Source organism: Cyprinus carpio, chromosome A6, assembly GCF_018340385.1.
Source record: "Cyprinus carpio isolate SPL01 chromosome A6, ASM1834038v1, whole genome shotgun sequence".
NCBI lineage: Eukaryota > Metazoa > Chordata > Actinopteri > Cypriniformes > Cyprinidae > Cyprinus > Cyprinus carpio.
Window position 1 is genome coordinate 26,216,859 of NC_056577.1, and position 15,288 is coordinate 26,232,146.

A 15,288-nucleotide genomic window follows, 5' to 3' on the forward strand; every position below is an offset into this window, starting at 1 on the left:
TGAGTTGTTTCACAAATAATAATTCAAGGAAATCAAATACAGACTCCGTTGACGTCTATAGTTTCAGAAAACATCTCAACAAGGTCTCAAAAGATTTCAGAACATTTCTCATCAAATTCTTCCAAAACACACTTACTATGTCAACACTGGCTTTATTTCTATCTAATTATATTTATCCTAGGAATGTTTTTGAGAAAATTCCAAATCAAAAGTTGATAATTAAAAAAAAAAAAAAAAAAAAACACATGATAAACACATGATTCAAGTGTTCTGACATACTGTATGAAACACAAACCTCTGAGCAAAAAAAAAAATTAATTAAAAAAAAACTGCTTGTAGTCAGAGTAAAATACATACTGTACATCCGTTTTACTACTATGCAAAAAAAAAAAAGTGTCACAGTAGAAAACATACATTTGCATGGTTTCAAGGAAAAATTCTGAAGATAACATACCACAGTTACTTGTTTGGAAGGGACTGATGTTCCATTGTTCCAATCAGAATTCAGAAAAGGGAACAAAGGGGCGGAATCATTGGATACGGCGCACCAAGCTCAATCTGAAATATAAAATGAGCAAAAAAGACAAGAGAGACACACAAGTGCATATTAACTTCAGCAAAATTACAAACAGGAATTGATACCATTCTCTAAAGGTGGGGAAAGTCCCTTAAATTCACTCAACCCACATAAACCTGGATGATGACTCAAATGAGAAAGGAAAAAGGTAAAAACGTGATGAAATCCAACCACAAATGCTTAATTTGGTGACAAATTAATTCCAGAACTGACCTAAATGCATCTTAACACATTTTCAGATTTTCAACAGCAAGCATTTCTGACACTTATGATATTTATGCAGAGCGTCTGATAATCAGCTCAAATCTGCATTGCTGTTCTGATGAATGGCAGTGACTCGAGGGACGACTCATCTAAGGAAAAGCTGTGGCCACACACTACTTGACAGAATTCTCTGGAACATTTTGTCAGATCCCGTAAGTCAGTGACACATAGCTGTGACCAATCAGCATCAGTGGAGGTGATCTGCATAGTAAAATGCTTACTGCACAGGTCAGCATTTACTTGAGTGAGTTCTTATTAGAAGCGAATGGGAGACAAAAAGAGAGAGTCACAGAAAAAGGAGAGTGCAAAAGAATAAGGGTTAAAGTATACATGAGAAAGAGACAGAAACAGAAAGTGACAAAGACAGAGAGGAGTGTCTGTCATTTGTTAACCCGGCACAGGACTGCGTGGTAGAGTTTTATAAGTGCAAGGGAAAATTGCTTAGCTAATGTCGCCATGCTATTCAGCAGAAGGCTTGACGATAGACTGAGTATTTACAATGTATTTGGAAGTATCTTGATGGCAATATAAAATTAACCAACATCGTGAATATAGCAATGATTTTAATGAACATTTTATGTGCACATTAAAGGGGTCATATGATGCTTTTTTAAAGATCATTATTTTGTGTATTTGGTATAACAGAATATGTTGACATGTTTTAACGTTTAAAAAACACATTATTTTTCAAATACTGTACATTATTGTAGGTCCTCTATGCCCCGTTTCTCTCAAACAAGTCCCTCCTTCTGACAAGTGCAATCTGCTCTGATTGGCCAACTGACCCAGTGCATTGTGATTGGCCGAACATCGCAAGCTCTTGTCGAAAATGTAACGCCCCTTTCCATAATCACGAGCTTCATCTTTCAAAATAAATGTAAAGACAGATAATAATGTCCTTAGTTTCACCATCAGTTCAAGCCCGACAGGGGAACAGAGTCGCGTGACAGACACAGTGATGATGCTTGTATGTGTTTGCAGTATACAAGCCACGGACGGTTATGACAGCTGACTCCACTGCACGCACGCACGCACGCACACACACACACACAACACGCAAAACACCACATTTGAACAGTCAACACCAAATACTTAAACTAATAACAAAACATACTTACAGTAGCTGATTCAGAAGCGGCAGATTCGTCATAGCAAAATCAGAATTACCTCCTCTCTAAGGTTCACGAAACAGTCGTGCATAAAATGTGTTGCTGTTCTGTTGTAAGTAATCTTAAAGCTTACTAAATGCATCTACTTTCGGAAGGCCAAATAAAGTGCTTTTGCTTTCGTCTAGATGCACACAGCATCTCCCTGACATGGCTGCTTCAACACTAACTGCATTACTGCAACCAAGCCTTCTTTCTTTGCGTGAACATTTGGGCGGCATTACGCAAATATTTCCACATAGTGACGTAGAGATGTGGGGGCGTATTAGAATGAGCTGTTTTAGGAGGGTGTGGCAGAGTCTTAACTTTGATAAAGAATATCTCTTTGGATTTGCATTAGCAGTATTTGTGGCGTTTGACTTCATTGAAAAAACATGAGCACTGCACGTTTCAAAATCAAAACACGTCGCGGGTGTTTTGTATGAATGTATATCTGAAGGGAACCGACTGTCTTCAGAAAAAATCTACTTCGATTACAGCCGTTACTGGAGAAACCCTGGTTCTAGCGCTCTCACGGCGCCTCCTGCTGGCAGACAATCAGTTTGCATTCAAGTCCGTCTCCAACAACATGCTTTTTTTGCTCTGCAGCAACCCTGAGCACTTTTCATTCTCTTTATACAACTAAAACACATTTGTTTCAATCTATAAGAATAATAAACTTACGCTACCAGTCAAAAGTTTTTGAACAGTAAGATATTTAATGTTTTTAAAATGATTTTTTATTCTGTAATGTTTTTCTTTTAAAGAATTCTTCTGCTCACCAAGCCTGCATTTATTTGATCTAAAGTACAGCAAAAACAGTTACATTTTTAAATATTTTTTAATATTTAAAATAACTGCTTTATTTTAAAATGTAGTTTATTCCTGAGATCAAAGCTGAATTTTCAGCATCATTACTCCAGTCTTCAGTGTCATATGATCCAGAAATCATTATAATATGCAGATTTGCTGATTATCAATATTTAAAACAGTCAAGTACATTTTTTTTTTTTTTTCAGGATTCTTTGATGAATAGAAAGATCCAAAGATCAGCATTTATCTGAAATAATAAGCTTTTGTAACATTATACACTATTCCATTCAAAAGCTTTGAGTCAATATGATTTCCCTTTTTTTTTTTTTTGGAAAGAAATTTTTATTTAGCAAGGATGCTTTAAATTGATCAAAAGTGATGATAAAGACATGTATAATGTTACAATTTCTATTTCAGATAAATGCTGTTCTTCTGAACTTTCTATTCATCAAAGAAACCTAATAAATTCTACTGAGCTGTTTTCAACATAATAATAAATTATTTTTGAGCAGCAAATCAGAATATAAGAATGATTTTTGAAGGATCATGTATCTGGAGTAATAATGCTAAAAATACAGCTTTGAAATCAGGAATAAATTACATTTTAAAATATTTCTAAATATAAAACTTTAAAATAAAAATATTTCAAATGTTTACATGTTACTGTTCTTGCTGTATTCTGGATCAGATAATTGAGGGTTGGTGAGCAGAAGAGAATTTTTTAAAAACAATAAGAATCTTACAGTTCAAAAACTTTTGACTGGTATACTAGCCTATAGTCTGAAGTTAAAGATATGAATATTAATTAGGTGAGTCTGAGATGATTATTTGACAGTGATTTCACATTTATTGTTTGTATGAAGGCTAAATACACACACAAAAAAGTTGAACATTAACTTATTTGTGCTGTTTTTTTTTTTGTTTGTTTGTTTGTTTGTTTTTTTCTAAAATATCATATGGTTTTAAATGAGGTGTCATAGACTTGGCAAATAAATTTTTTACAAGGCTTTTTTAATTGTGTTCATATCGATATCGGAATTATATTGTATCGACTGAAATTAAGAAATATATTGTGATATAAATTTTGGTCATATCGTCCAGCCCTATTTTAAATTAGTGCTTAAATAAAAATTATAATGATATTATAAAATTAGGTAACACTTTACTTTATGGTGTCCTCGTTACACATTACATAACAATTATTTATGCATAATTACATGCAAGTAACCCTAAAACAAAAAGTACATGTAGTTAATTAATATTACTCAGTATTTAAATATATAATTACACTGTAACAAGAACACCTTAAAATAAGGTGTAACCTAAAATTATTATAATTATATTAAATTATAAATTACTAGAAATAATAATATAAATGTTAATTATTTTGACAATTACTATATAAATTATTTCCAAATATTTCCTTGTGCTCATTTAGTGAAAAAAAAACCTTGATTATATCTATCCACATTTTCTGTATTTTATTCCATACTTTAATTCCATACTTACAACGTGTTGATTTAAAAAAAAAAGCTTTTTAAGAACTGCTACAAAAAAATCAATATATATTTAATATAACCAAAAATAAATGATAAAAAAAAACTTCAAAACTATTTAGCTATATCTGTCACATCAGATCAACATGGTACAATTTCAACATTCCAAAACTCTCAATTACATACAAAATCTGGCCCGTTCCCTCCTAGAGGCCAAATATTCACATTATGTCCCCAACAGACCCAGTAAAATCAACCCTTGCATTACAGCTCATCTCCATGTAATTCCTCTGTGTGGAATTCAGCTAGCGCTAACCCCTTTAGCTGGCCACATTCCTCTGCTCCGCATCGGGTGCAAAGCAGCTTCAGATAAGAGCCGCTCTGATTAGCCTCCTGCGTTCTTTTCATTGCTGCAGAAAATACACGATCCCAAAAGACCCCTCTGCCCCCTCGCTGGTATTTATGACTCTCACATCAATGAATTCCAAAAATAGGTAGTATAAAAGGAGCAAGAGGAAATAGCTACAGGTAAAAAGAGAGAGAGAAAGAGAGAGAGAGAGAGGAGGGAGTAGTACTGTTGTATTAAGAGCAGCTAGGGCACATGAAAGTGAAAGAGATGTGGAAACTACTCCAGGATAGAGATGGATGAGCTGATCTTCACTGAAAGAGAGGAAGTGACAAAACAACAACAACAACAACAACAAAAAAAACAGCCACATTTACATTAACCCATAAAATTTCAGCTTTATCAACAGGAAGAAAAATAAAACAAAAACAAATCTGATGTTGTGGCAGGAGGATGGTGTAAAACACCACTAAAGACATCCATCTGAATGTGTATGGCTCTCAACAAGGACAAGTTTTAAAAACCTAGATAATTTAGACTCATTCACTAATTGACTAAGGCTGCATTTACACTGCAGGTCTTGATGCCCAAATCCGATTTTCTGACTATATCCGATTTTTTTGACGACCCGCTTACATCATCTTTTAAAAGTGACCCGTATCCGATTTTTGCATTTACACTATATACTGCTGAAACTACCAAACGTAGACGTTCTGACTCGGAAAAGGAAGTAAAACAGCACGAAATACAATGGATGCAGATGCAAATAAAATTAAACAGTGTTTTGCTTTCCATAATATATTGAAAAGTCAACAAAAAAAAAAAAAAATCAGCAAAACAATGGTCTCGTACGGCGGAGAAAAAAGCGCTTAAACCGTGCCTCCCCATATCTCGTGAAATGTGTTCAAACTTATTTATTTCTGTAACAACCCTGCATTTTTTTGCCTGCACTGTCTCTTCACCCCAAAGACTTAAAAGACATGAAACCTCCGCAATGCTCCACTGTGTGTATCCTTCGTCCTCTATCACGCCTATAATAAGTCATGTGATCTCAGTTGGTGGTGTCCACCTGAGTTGACGTCACTTTTTTAATGACGTACGACTCGCATTTACTGGGGAATATCCGATTTGTCTGCTTACATGGCACACGCAAATGCACGTATCTGATTCATATCCGATTTATTACCACATATGAATGAGGCCTGAATCCGATCTGAGAAAATCGGAATCCATGCGGGGTTTTTCCTGCTTACACGTTCACCGGTCATATCCGATCTGTGCCACATGAGAGGAAAAAATCGGAATTGGGTCACTTGAACCATGCAGTGTAAATGGGGCCTAACTGACTTTTTGAACAACTATTCATCCAGTGTAAGTCCACATTTATTTTATAATTCTAAACTATAATTGTACGTCAAGAATAGTTTTATTTGTATGTATTTTTACTTCCTAGAAACAACTGGGTCTAACTTACATTTCAAGTAAGTATCCAGAATTAAAGCATTAATTTAATACAAGGCTACACCATAAAATTAGGGGGTTATTCTATATACATACATTATGCAAAAAGTTCATGTCCTGTGTATGAATGAGCAGCCTCAAAGCAATAATATGTTCTTCGGGGCACACAAGAACTCACACAGGTTTGACTCAGCGACATAATTTTGGTGGCAAACCAACTGCTCAAAACAACACACCTCTGCATCTCCAACATGTGGTTTAATCCACATTTCACACAAATTGCCGTCTCTGTCAGTCTCAGACAGAAACCAGTTACCAGCCACTTTAGAGTAGTTTGATAATTGCCACTTATTTGTGTGTCAAATTTCCCACAACTGCAAAACAACTGGTGAAAAACACACTACCCTCACAGTATTCTTTCTGCTTTATATCAAATATGTGGTCTACCCATCCACCACAAGGAGACACATAATCTAAAATAAAACAGAGCAATTTAAACCTGCAACCTAATATTTCACATGACACTATTACAAAACAAACTTCTACAATCTAATTCAGATCATTTAGCAGCATACTAGGGCTGAACGATATATCGTTATCGTATCTATATCTAGATATGAACTTTCAAGATATTACTATCGAAAAAAGCTACGATATAGACGATATACAGATTGTAGATGTAGATTTCCCCTCTCCGCGCTCGCCCTGCATACAACTCTGGCAGTCACAACAAACATCAGTTTTACGAGTGCCCTTGAATGCACCGCTAAAGCCAGCGCGCACACACTACCAGGGACGTGGAAACTATATTGTGAGAGGGGGGGTGGCGTTTATTTTGTGACGCGTCATTGCTTGTCACGTGACACACCGCAGCATCAACAGCGCTGAATGAATGATGATCTGCTTTTATGTCATTTTTCCTTTTTTATTCAGAATATTCACAAATGTGTTAGCTATGGCATGAACTATCTGATATTTCGATTGTCAAATACATGCAAGTGGAAGTATATTGTTGTTTAAACACCTTTATAACGATCGCGTTAGTTGAGCTGTATGCGCGATGGGCGCCGCCGTGTTAGTTTGTGCTGCAGACGCAGTTCAGAGAATCGGATCTGTTGGATTTACAACCTCTGTGTTTACAACACGTGGAATTCATCCACTTCTCCCGAAATACTTAAAAGTAAGTGGCTGGTGAACTGGGAATAGAATAGAGTAAACATTGAAGTTACTTACACAATGTGTTTCTGATATGAATAAAACGTGTCGAATTATAATGGAAAGGATTATTATTACCTCTTCCATAGACATCCTGTCTGAAGCCAGACATGGTTAACAAGCTAGTGTTCCTGGCAAAGAATCTGTAGAAGTTGTGCTGCCTGTAACTACCTCTGTTCTGTTAGTAGCAAATGCATTTTTCTGCATACAGTTGTGTGATCTTTTTGAAGAATATAAATGTTGTTGCACTTCAATGCACTTTCAATGTTCCACCAGCTGCTGCATTTGTTATTTATTGTTAAAGCAGAGCGGCAGTAAAGTTTGATTTGTAATTTTTTTTTTTTGGCAATTTATGTTAATGTTGATGACTTGTTCTTAAAAATAACATTTTTTTGTATTATGATCTTTTTATTTTTCTGAGAAATGCTTGGTTTTCACCGAACACGTAGTCATATCGTATTGTATCGATATCGAGATATCTGGTATGAAAATCGAGATATGAAATTTTGTCCATATCGTTCAGCCCTACAGCATACCAAATAAAATGTTTTCACACAGATCTCTCAAAACATTCCTCCCCGGCCCTGCTAGCCCTGCTCCAAACTCGCACAATTGGTTTGCCGCTGTTGCTATGCCAGGCTAATCAGCATAGCCACAGAAACTTTAAACTTACAGGAAATTAAGTATCATCTAGAAATTGCTTACCCCTAGGTGTCTCTGCATAAGCTAAGCCTGCGAAGGAATTATTTTATCTTAGAATGCCATCTGATATGCTATGCCCTGAGCCTCAGCACGATTGCGCATGTTATATTGCTTTGCAATAAAAGAAAAGACAATACGGAGTAACTTACATTTTAGATGCATTATTGCCAGTTACTTCTTTTCCACTAACAAAATATTTACAAACAAAGCCACAGTAATCCTGCGGATCTCTGAGCAAACATTCAGAGGTTGCATTTCATTCCTGAATAAATCAGCACTTTTGAATGAATCGCTTGAATGAATGATTCCATTTTTTTTTTTTTTTTTTACAGAATGAATCAGTTGAATGAACAATTCAGTGACTCTCTGAAAAAGACCTAAAAGCATCAATTGCATCACTTCACTGCCATTCACAAGTCCTCTGCTGTGGTCTCATGGGATAGTAAAATGTGTCAACTGTTTTATAAAATGAAACATTTCAAAGCAGGAATAATATCTACAAATTAATGGTATCATAAAATGTGCTTCTTATACTCAGATAATATGCACTTATTTGTTACAGTTCTGGACCATCTCATTTTTGGCCCTATACGGTAAAAAAAAAAAATCATGATAAAAAGACATAAGAAACTCAGGTGTTGAAAAGAACCACAGAAAAAAAAGAAAAGAAAAAATTAAAAACCCCTAACTCTTAAATATTAAACATCAGTGCGTAAACATGAGCCACACCTTAGCAACCAAACAGCAATGCTCTTGCATCCAACCACAAAAACTAGCAATGTGAGGCAAGTTTTGCATATGCAAGTGCCAGTCATACTAAAAGTGAAATTATAAGTCTTCTGCTCACAGTACTCTTTATACTGTGTTTTAATTGCTTTACTGTATTGCTATACCATATTATTGTACAGTTAGTTACGTTTTAGCTAGTATGTGTTTCATCTGATGTAGCACTCCACAGTACTGAACACATTTACCACCACCATGATTTTGCAGCAATAAAGAAGTGTGAATCCTGAATCTGGACCTCATCCTCAAGACAATGACCTACCCAAGATGGGACAATATAAGGGAGTGGTCTGCATGCGGCAATCTCCCTTTTGACCTGGCATCATGGGAAGCGCCGGAGGAGATCAGAATGATTTAGAGCTCTTCTCTTAGACGTGCTGACAAGGTTAGAGGGTCAATACAGACATTAACAGGTCAGTGTGTGGCCCACTTGGGGACAATTACTCCTGGCCGCGGCTAAGTGGACAGTTGATTGAACACGACAGTGCTGGGAATGCGCCATCCCTATAGATAACAATTCTAAGGACCATTTAGGATAAAAAGCCCTTGTGATACGTGCCTTTATGGCCCAAATTCATCTTTCTTTGCGCTTTTAAAAAAGAACGTTGGCAGTGTGATCGAGGGGTTATTCTCTGGGCATGAGGAAGAGAAACATTAGAGTGCGCTTGCATCTTTTGATGCTTTCAAAGAGATCACACAAGAGCAAATACAAGGTGAGAGGGGGTTGCTGGAGAAATTCATGAGATGGTTTATCTCAGTTTAGAAGATTGTTTCCTTATCATGCTGTGCCTGTTAATATGTATTTTGATTGTTTTGTTTGGGTTTATAGTCGATTACAAGCTGCGGTATAATTAAATTCCAAAGGAGAATCTGCAACATTTACATTTTGATGATTGAAGTTATATGCACATTCAATTATTGCTGTTATTTGTAAGGTGTTAAAACAATAATTTTTACTGCCTGTTAAAAAAAAAAAAAAAAAAAAACAACACTGGTATCTTACAGTACAGATGAGTGATTTCAAAATCAAATGCAAACAGACAGATTCAAGCGTCCCTCAACTTATTCCTCCTTTCATGCATATATTTAGAAAAGCCCAGGCTGGACTTTTTTTCTCTGCAAATTCGGAGGCAAATTTATTAAATGACAATTTCTCTTTTTCTGTTCAAATGGAACAGTTTTTAATGGAAAATTTACTGAATTAAAATTGAAAGAGAATCTTATGTAATGCATTCTGCAAAATGAAGTGTTCCTGCATCATGGTCCAAATTATTAAATATGATGAAATATATAAACTAAATACAAATCAATCTATCTTTCTCAAAATTTAAATTACAATTCTGCATTCTGTTTGCAGTTCAAATTCAATTAAATCCATAAGCATCAAAAAGGCATTCTCAATTAAAATCTGAATTTTACATAATCTTGGTATCTATGGGATCTAAATGCAACAAAAACAGTCCATTTGTTATACTATAACATTACAAAATGTCACAGACTGCCAAAAAACAATTGTGACTTGCAGCTTCTTATGAGATGAGCATATGTTTGTTAAAAAGCATGGAAAATGAAAACAAGATCTTGGGTTGTTGTAAGCTGAGCTTGAGTTGTAAATGTTTCGGGGCTATGGATTGTTGGATTGTTTACTTAAGTCTTGGCAGCAGAAAATCATCTCCACATTGTCCTACTCCTGCTGTCGGCTCGGGCAGCATTGATTACTGCTGTAGCACGTTAGGGAAGATGCAGAGGACACCGTTCACTTAAGCCAGGGCACATGCTTGTAAGAGATTTGCCACAATTTTGCTGCTGAGACAAAAGTTACAGAGCAAAAGTTCTGATATTATATAACACTTCTTTGGCAATGCCAATAATATTGCAATACCCATTTAAATTTTGTCATTAAGGATGTCAAAACGTGACAAGACTGCAGACAAAGGTCTGAAAAGCCTTCACTAGGTTCATTTTGTACAATCTCACAAGCAACAATTGTACAGGGTGGAAAAAATTGCATAGCCATAGCATGCCTACCTACATGCCATAAAGTGTAAAAGTGTGGCAGAAAATAAAAGAAGTTGGGTTGGAAGGTGAAAGTGAGAAAAGGATGGACACACAGCAAAAAGAGAGGGAAAGAAAAAGAGAGAGAAATAAATAGATATCAAAAGGGAATGCAGAGAGCTTGAGGGAGTGAGATTGAGAGAGAAAACACCACAGCATTGTCTTCCACACCTCCTAAAAATAGATTTGTGTTCAAAAAGACCATAAAGCAAGAGGGAGAGGTGAAAAATCACTTAACCTAGTGCCCACTGGACTATCCCATTACTATGAGAACCCAACTACAGACATTTCCCTTTACCACAGCTCGCGCAAAGCAGAGGCACTTGGAAATGATGTACTCTCAGAAGGAAGTGAGCAGAGGAAGCATACATGTCTTTTTACCTCGCTCCCCTCCACCCTCATTAACTGGGCTCCTTTCCAATTCATTTAGGAAGCCCAAGAGCCTGCCTTCCCCTGGAATTTACCGAAATGACACAACATTAGCAGATTTGCATATGCAAAACGGGTCAGGCAACAGGCACTCGTTGCTCAATTGACCTATTGCTTGCTGTGGCAAGCCGAGTTATTCCCGCGGAACAATTTTGTAACCAAGTGGGCGTCATGTGAGTGCCATCTGGGTAACACTTATTTAAGGCTGGCAGAATTCCCATGGCAGCCCGCCTGGCGAGGAGGAGGAAAGGGGGAATAAATTGCATCATTTACTTGACATCCATTTGCCGTCGTGCCCGTTTAAAACCCATGACTAAATAATTTGGTTATTCGACTGCCAGTTACCACTGTCATCCAAATTGTGTGGTGCACACGACACATGGCAAGACTGTCAAACACACTGATAAAGGGCAAGCCTGTGATGTTTAACCATGCGAAAATGGATCTCTGTAAGCATATTTACAACCGGCAATCTATTTTAAATAAAGAGCTCTTCTACAATGGTCCCATGTTACGATTATGACAACTCATATTAGGGGTGCGCCGATCTGATACTCAGTATTGGTATTGCTCCGCTACTGGCATTTTCTGCCAGATCGGGGTATGGGTCAGATGAGACGGATCCAAATCCGATATACTGCGTATACTATTCTGTCTTATTGTTAAGCCCCACGACAGGCACAAAAACATTATAAAGCACCATAAAGTTTTTGTGCACTATATTTCAAGTGTTCTGAGACCATTCCATAGTTTAATGTGAGCTACAGATTAATTTTTAAGTTGTTAAATTCAAGTTCTCTAAACTCTTCTCTTCGCTGCAGCTGTCTGTCATCCGCCATTCAGCATTCAAACTGTGTCACGTTCAGTTATGACAGTCAATATGATGAAACTCTCTCCAAGATGATTCAATGTTCCTTTTATTGTACTTGATCTGTAGATAAAGATCAGTGGTTTTGCATAAAAGGACTTTATCTAGTTTAGTGCTGTTTCTAAAGCATGTTACTTTCTACCGGGTGTCTGTCAGAGATCACTACACTGGAGTAGAGAGCAATATGAATTGTTCTTCATGAGCATAGTAACTGAAATTTAAAGCTGCTGAAAGAAAAGGCTCAATAAACTATTGCACATATATAATACACTACGCATCAAAATCCTATCCACTTTGTGCTTTGAACTTTTCTATGCGAAGCGCTGCACGCTGTGACTCCATGTTGCTGTCTATGGTTGCTTCAAGTGCATCATTCTGCACAAGGGCTGCGCATAAGAGTGTTGTGCTGCTCCGTATAGAAGCCTTTCATGTTATAAGACTTTTGTCTCTCAATCTCTCAACTAATGCTGTAAAATAGCCTATACATGGGAGTCAGTTGGTACTACATTACTATAATATTGAAGGTTAAAACTGACTGATTTGTTAAAATTGCACTTAATGAAGTTTTTAAAATAATCAAGTAACAATTACATAATAATATTTCTACTTCAGTTCATTTATTTTTTTTATAAAAAACAATGGTGGCTGTCATAAAAACTTGATGGATTTATTCAAATATAAATTAAACATTGAAGAACAGTAAAATTTATAATGAATATGTTATATGGTGCATATATTTAGCAAAATGCCCCTAAATGTGACAATGTGACATTGTTTATAAGCCATTATATTGACGTCTTTGCGCAGCTGAAACACTGATTGAGCGATTAAACGAGACAGGATACAGCTTGTAAAGTTGTACCCTTTCTTTTAACTTACCTTCGGATGTTAAGTCATGTTTATTTTGTGCTGAAACTGGTATTAATGTGGAGGAGATGATTAGTTCACATGTGCTACGCACTGCTGCGTCTGTTGAACTGAAGTGCTACAGCAATCTGTCACTTCAGATTAAACAGTGCCAAAATGGCATTTATTGTTTGAATACTGAAATACAATGGAAAGAATTTGAAATCTGAGACTTTGTTTCATATTAAAAGTACCAAAGCACAATGCTTATAGCGATATATTGGATGGGTAGTGCCCTTCAACATTCCATCCATTAACCACTCATTAAAACAGGCTAGACTAATCGATTCTTCTGATTTAAGAATCAATATCGTTCCGTAAAAATGATAATCTATTGATATCGAGATATCAGTATTTTTTTACCCAACCCTAGTAGGTTGTGTTTAACACACAAAAGAGGTCAAAAGATGATCAGTTCAACACACTGAGGAATAGAAATTCTACACTGATTAAAAAAAAATAATAATAAAACCTGCGCTGGTATCGGATCGGGATCGGTTCTGAAAAAGTGGTATCGAGCCAGCCCTAACTCATATTTATCCAAGCAAGCGGTTCAGAAATTGAAGAATCCACCAGACTGCGATGGTAGAATACAGCAGGGTTTGAAATACCATCTTAAGGATATAAATGATAGCAGAATCCGCAATGGACAGAGTGGAACCGTAATTCTCAAGCTTTATAACTTACATGTTTTCTCTTTAGATGCCTCTGAATTCACTTGCATGGGATTTGAATGTTGAAATTTTACTCCATGATTTCTGCTTCCTCCACATTTAACTGCATTTGGATTTGAATGTTGAAATTTTACTCCATGATTTCTGCTTCCTCCACATTTAACTTTTAAAAGTTATGCTGATTGTTTTGAGTGTTTTAAATGCAAAACTGTCGTGACTAGACCAAAATGGGTTTTTATTGGCTCATGTGGTTAACTAAACAGTGGGGTGATGGATAGAACAATAGATGCATATGTTATAGAAAACTATCGAATAATACTGATGACCTCAAAATATATTCAAATATGGGCTGTTATATCAGTGGTTATCAAAAAAAAATATATATAAATATGAGTGGGGGGGGGACATGTAATTAGCATTGCGATCCCTTTTAAATGAAAAAAAAAAAGTTGGTGTAAAAGGAAAGCTCCAATAACACTTTAGAATAAGGAACACATATTCACTATTAAAGTGCCCTTATTATGCCATTTGGAACAAGCGATCTGCAAAGTTGCAAAGCCGAAAGTGCATAATAAACAAAGTTATTGTCTCCCAAAAGAAAGAATCGTCTCTGAACAGCCTGAATGAGTCGTTAGTAATTTGAATTCCATTTCTGTGATGGCTACACATCACTGGGTAACACATTTGCATAATGCCTGCCTATGTTCTACATTACAACTTGACCCAGCCTCAACCATGTAATTTTACTGACGACTGCTTCTCTAATCTCGGGGAGTTCAACGTGGGATTCACAAAATGCTTGCTCTTGAAAGATGGCTCAGTATTCAGTTTATTTGGACCAGCTGGCTCCACTGAATCAAAACCTGTATGTATGATAAATAATAAATGTTTAGATTTTCTTTTGAGCATTCAAAATACAGAACCATGACACTAATCACAAAAGACTGGTCCATCTGACCAATCAGAGCAAAGTAGGCTCATGGAAAGGAGGGGTTAAGAGATACTGAATCTTTGAACTGCTTTGAACAAATTGTTTGAGAATCGTTAAAAAATCAGGTGATATTAAATGCATTTTTTGAGAAAACAAACATGTTGTTTGACCTTGCATGCACGTAAACCTATTGTTGGAGACTCCAAAAACATTATTAGGAACCTTAAAATGGCATAATAGGGGCACTTTAACTAAGAGTTCTCTTTAAAACATTTGCTCAGTATCTCACTATGGGAATGCCTCAGGCGTGACAGATCCTGGAAGCACCAATTACACAATGTCTGTCAGTTGACAGACCAATCAGGACAGTGATGTGGGAGTCCTGCCTCCCTGATATACATTGCTGCCGGTGATCGCCACTTCATTCTTGATCTCTTCCCTCTGAAGATCAAATCAGAAGCAGGACCTGTTCCTCGAAATAGCTGTTAAGCTATTTAAGGATGAGCCTTCAAGGTACATCACCGAACACAGCTATTTTTACTAACAAGTCAACTCACAGTTGCAGTGATTATTGCCTGTGGTATACAATGGGAATTAATGTGTTACGGCGAATTCTCTTA

General features: G+C 36.3%; 1 protein-coding gene across 1 annotated transcript in view; it reads right to left on the reverse strand.

Moving 5' to 3' along the window:
• The window catches only part of LOC109097866 (forkhead box protein P1-B-like), a 189,980-nt gene that overhangs the window by 161,147 nt on the left and 13,545 nt on the right, over positions 1-15,288 (reverse strand). The window contains exon 3 of the mRNA XM_042758744.1: positions 455-558. The gene's annotated coding sequence lies outside the window, so the exon portion shown is untranslated. The remainder of the gene's footprint in view (positions 1-454; positions 559-15,288) is intronic.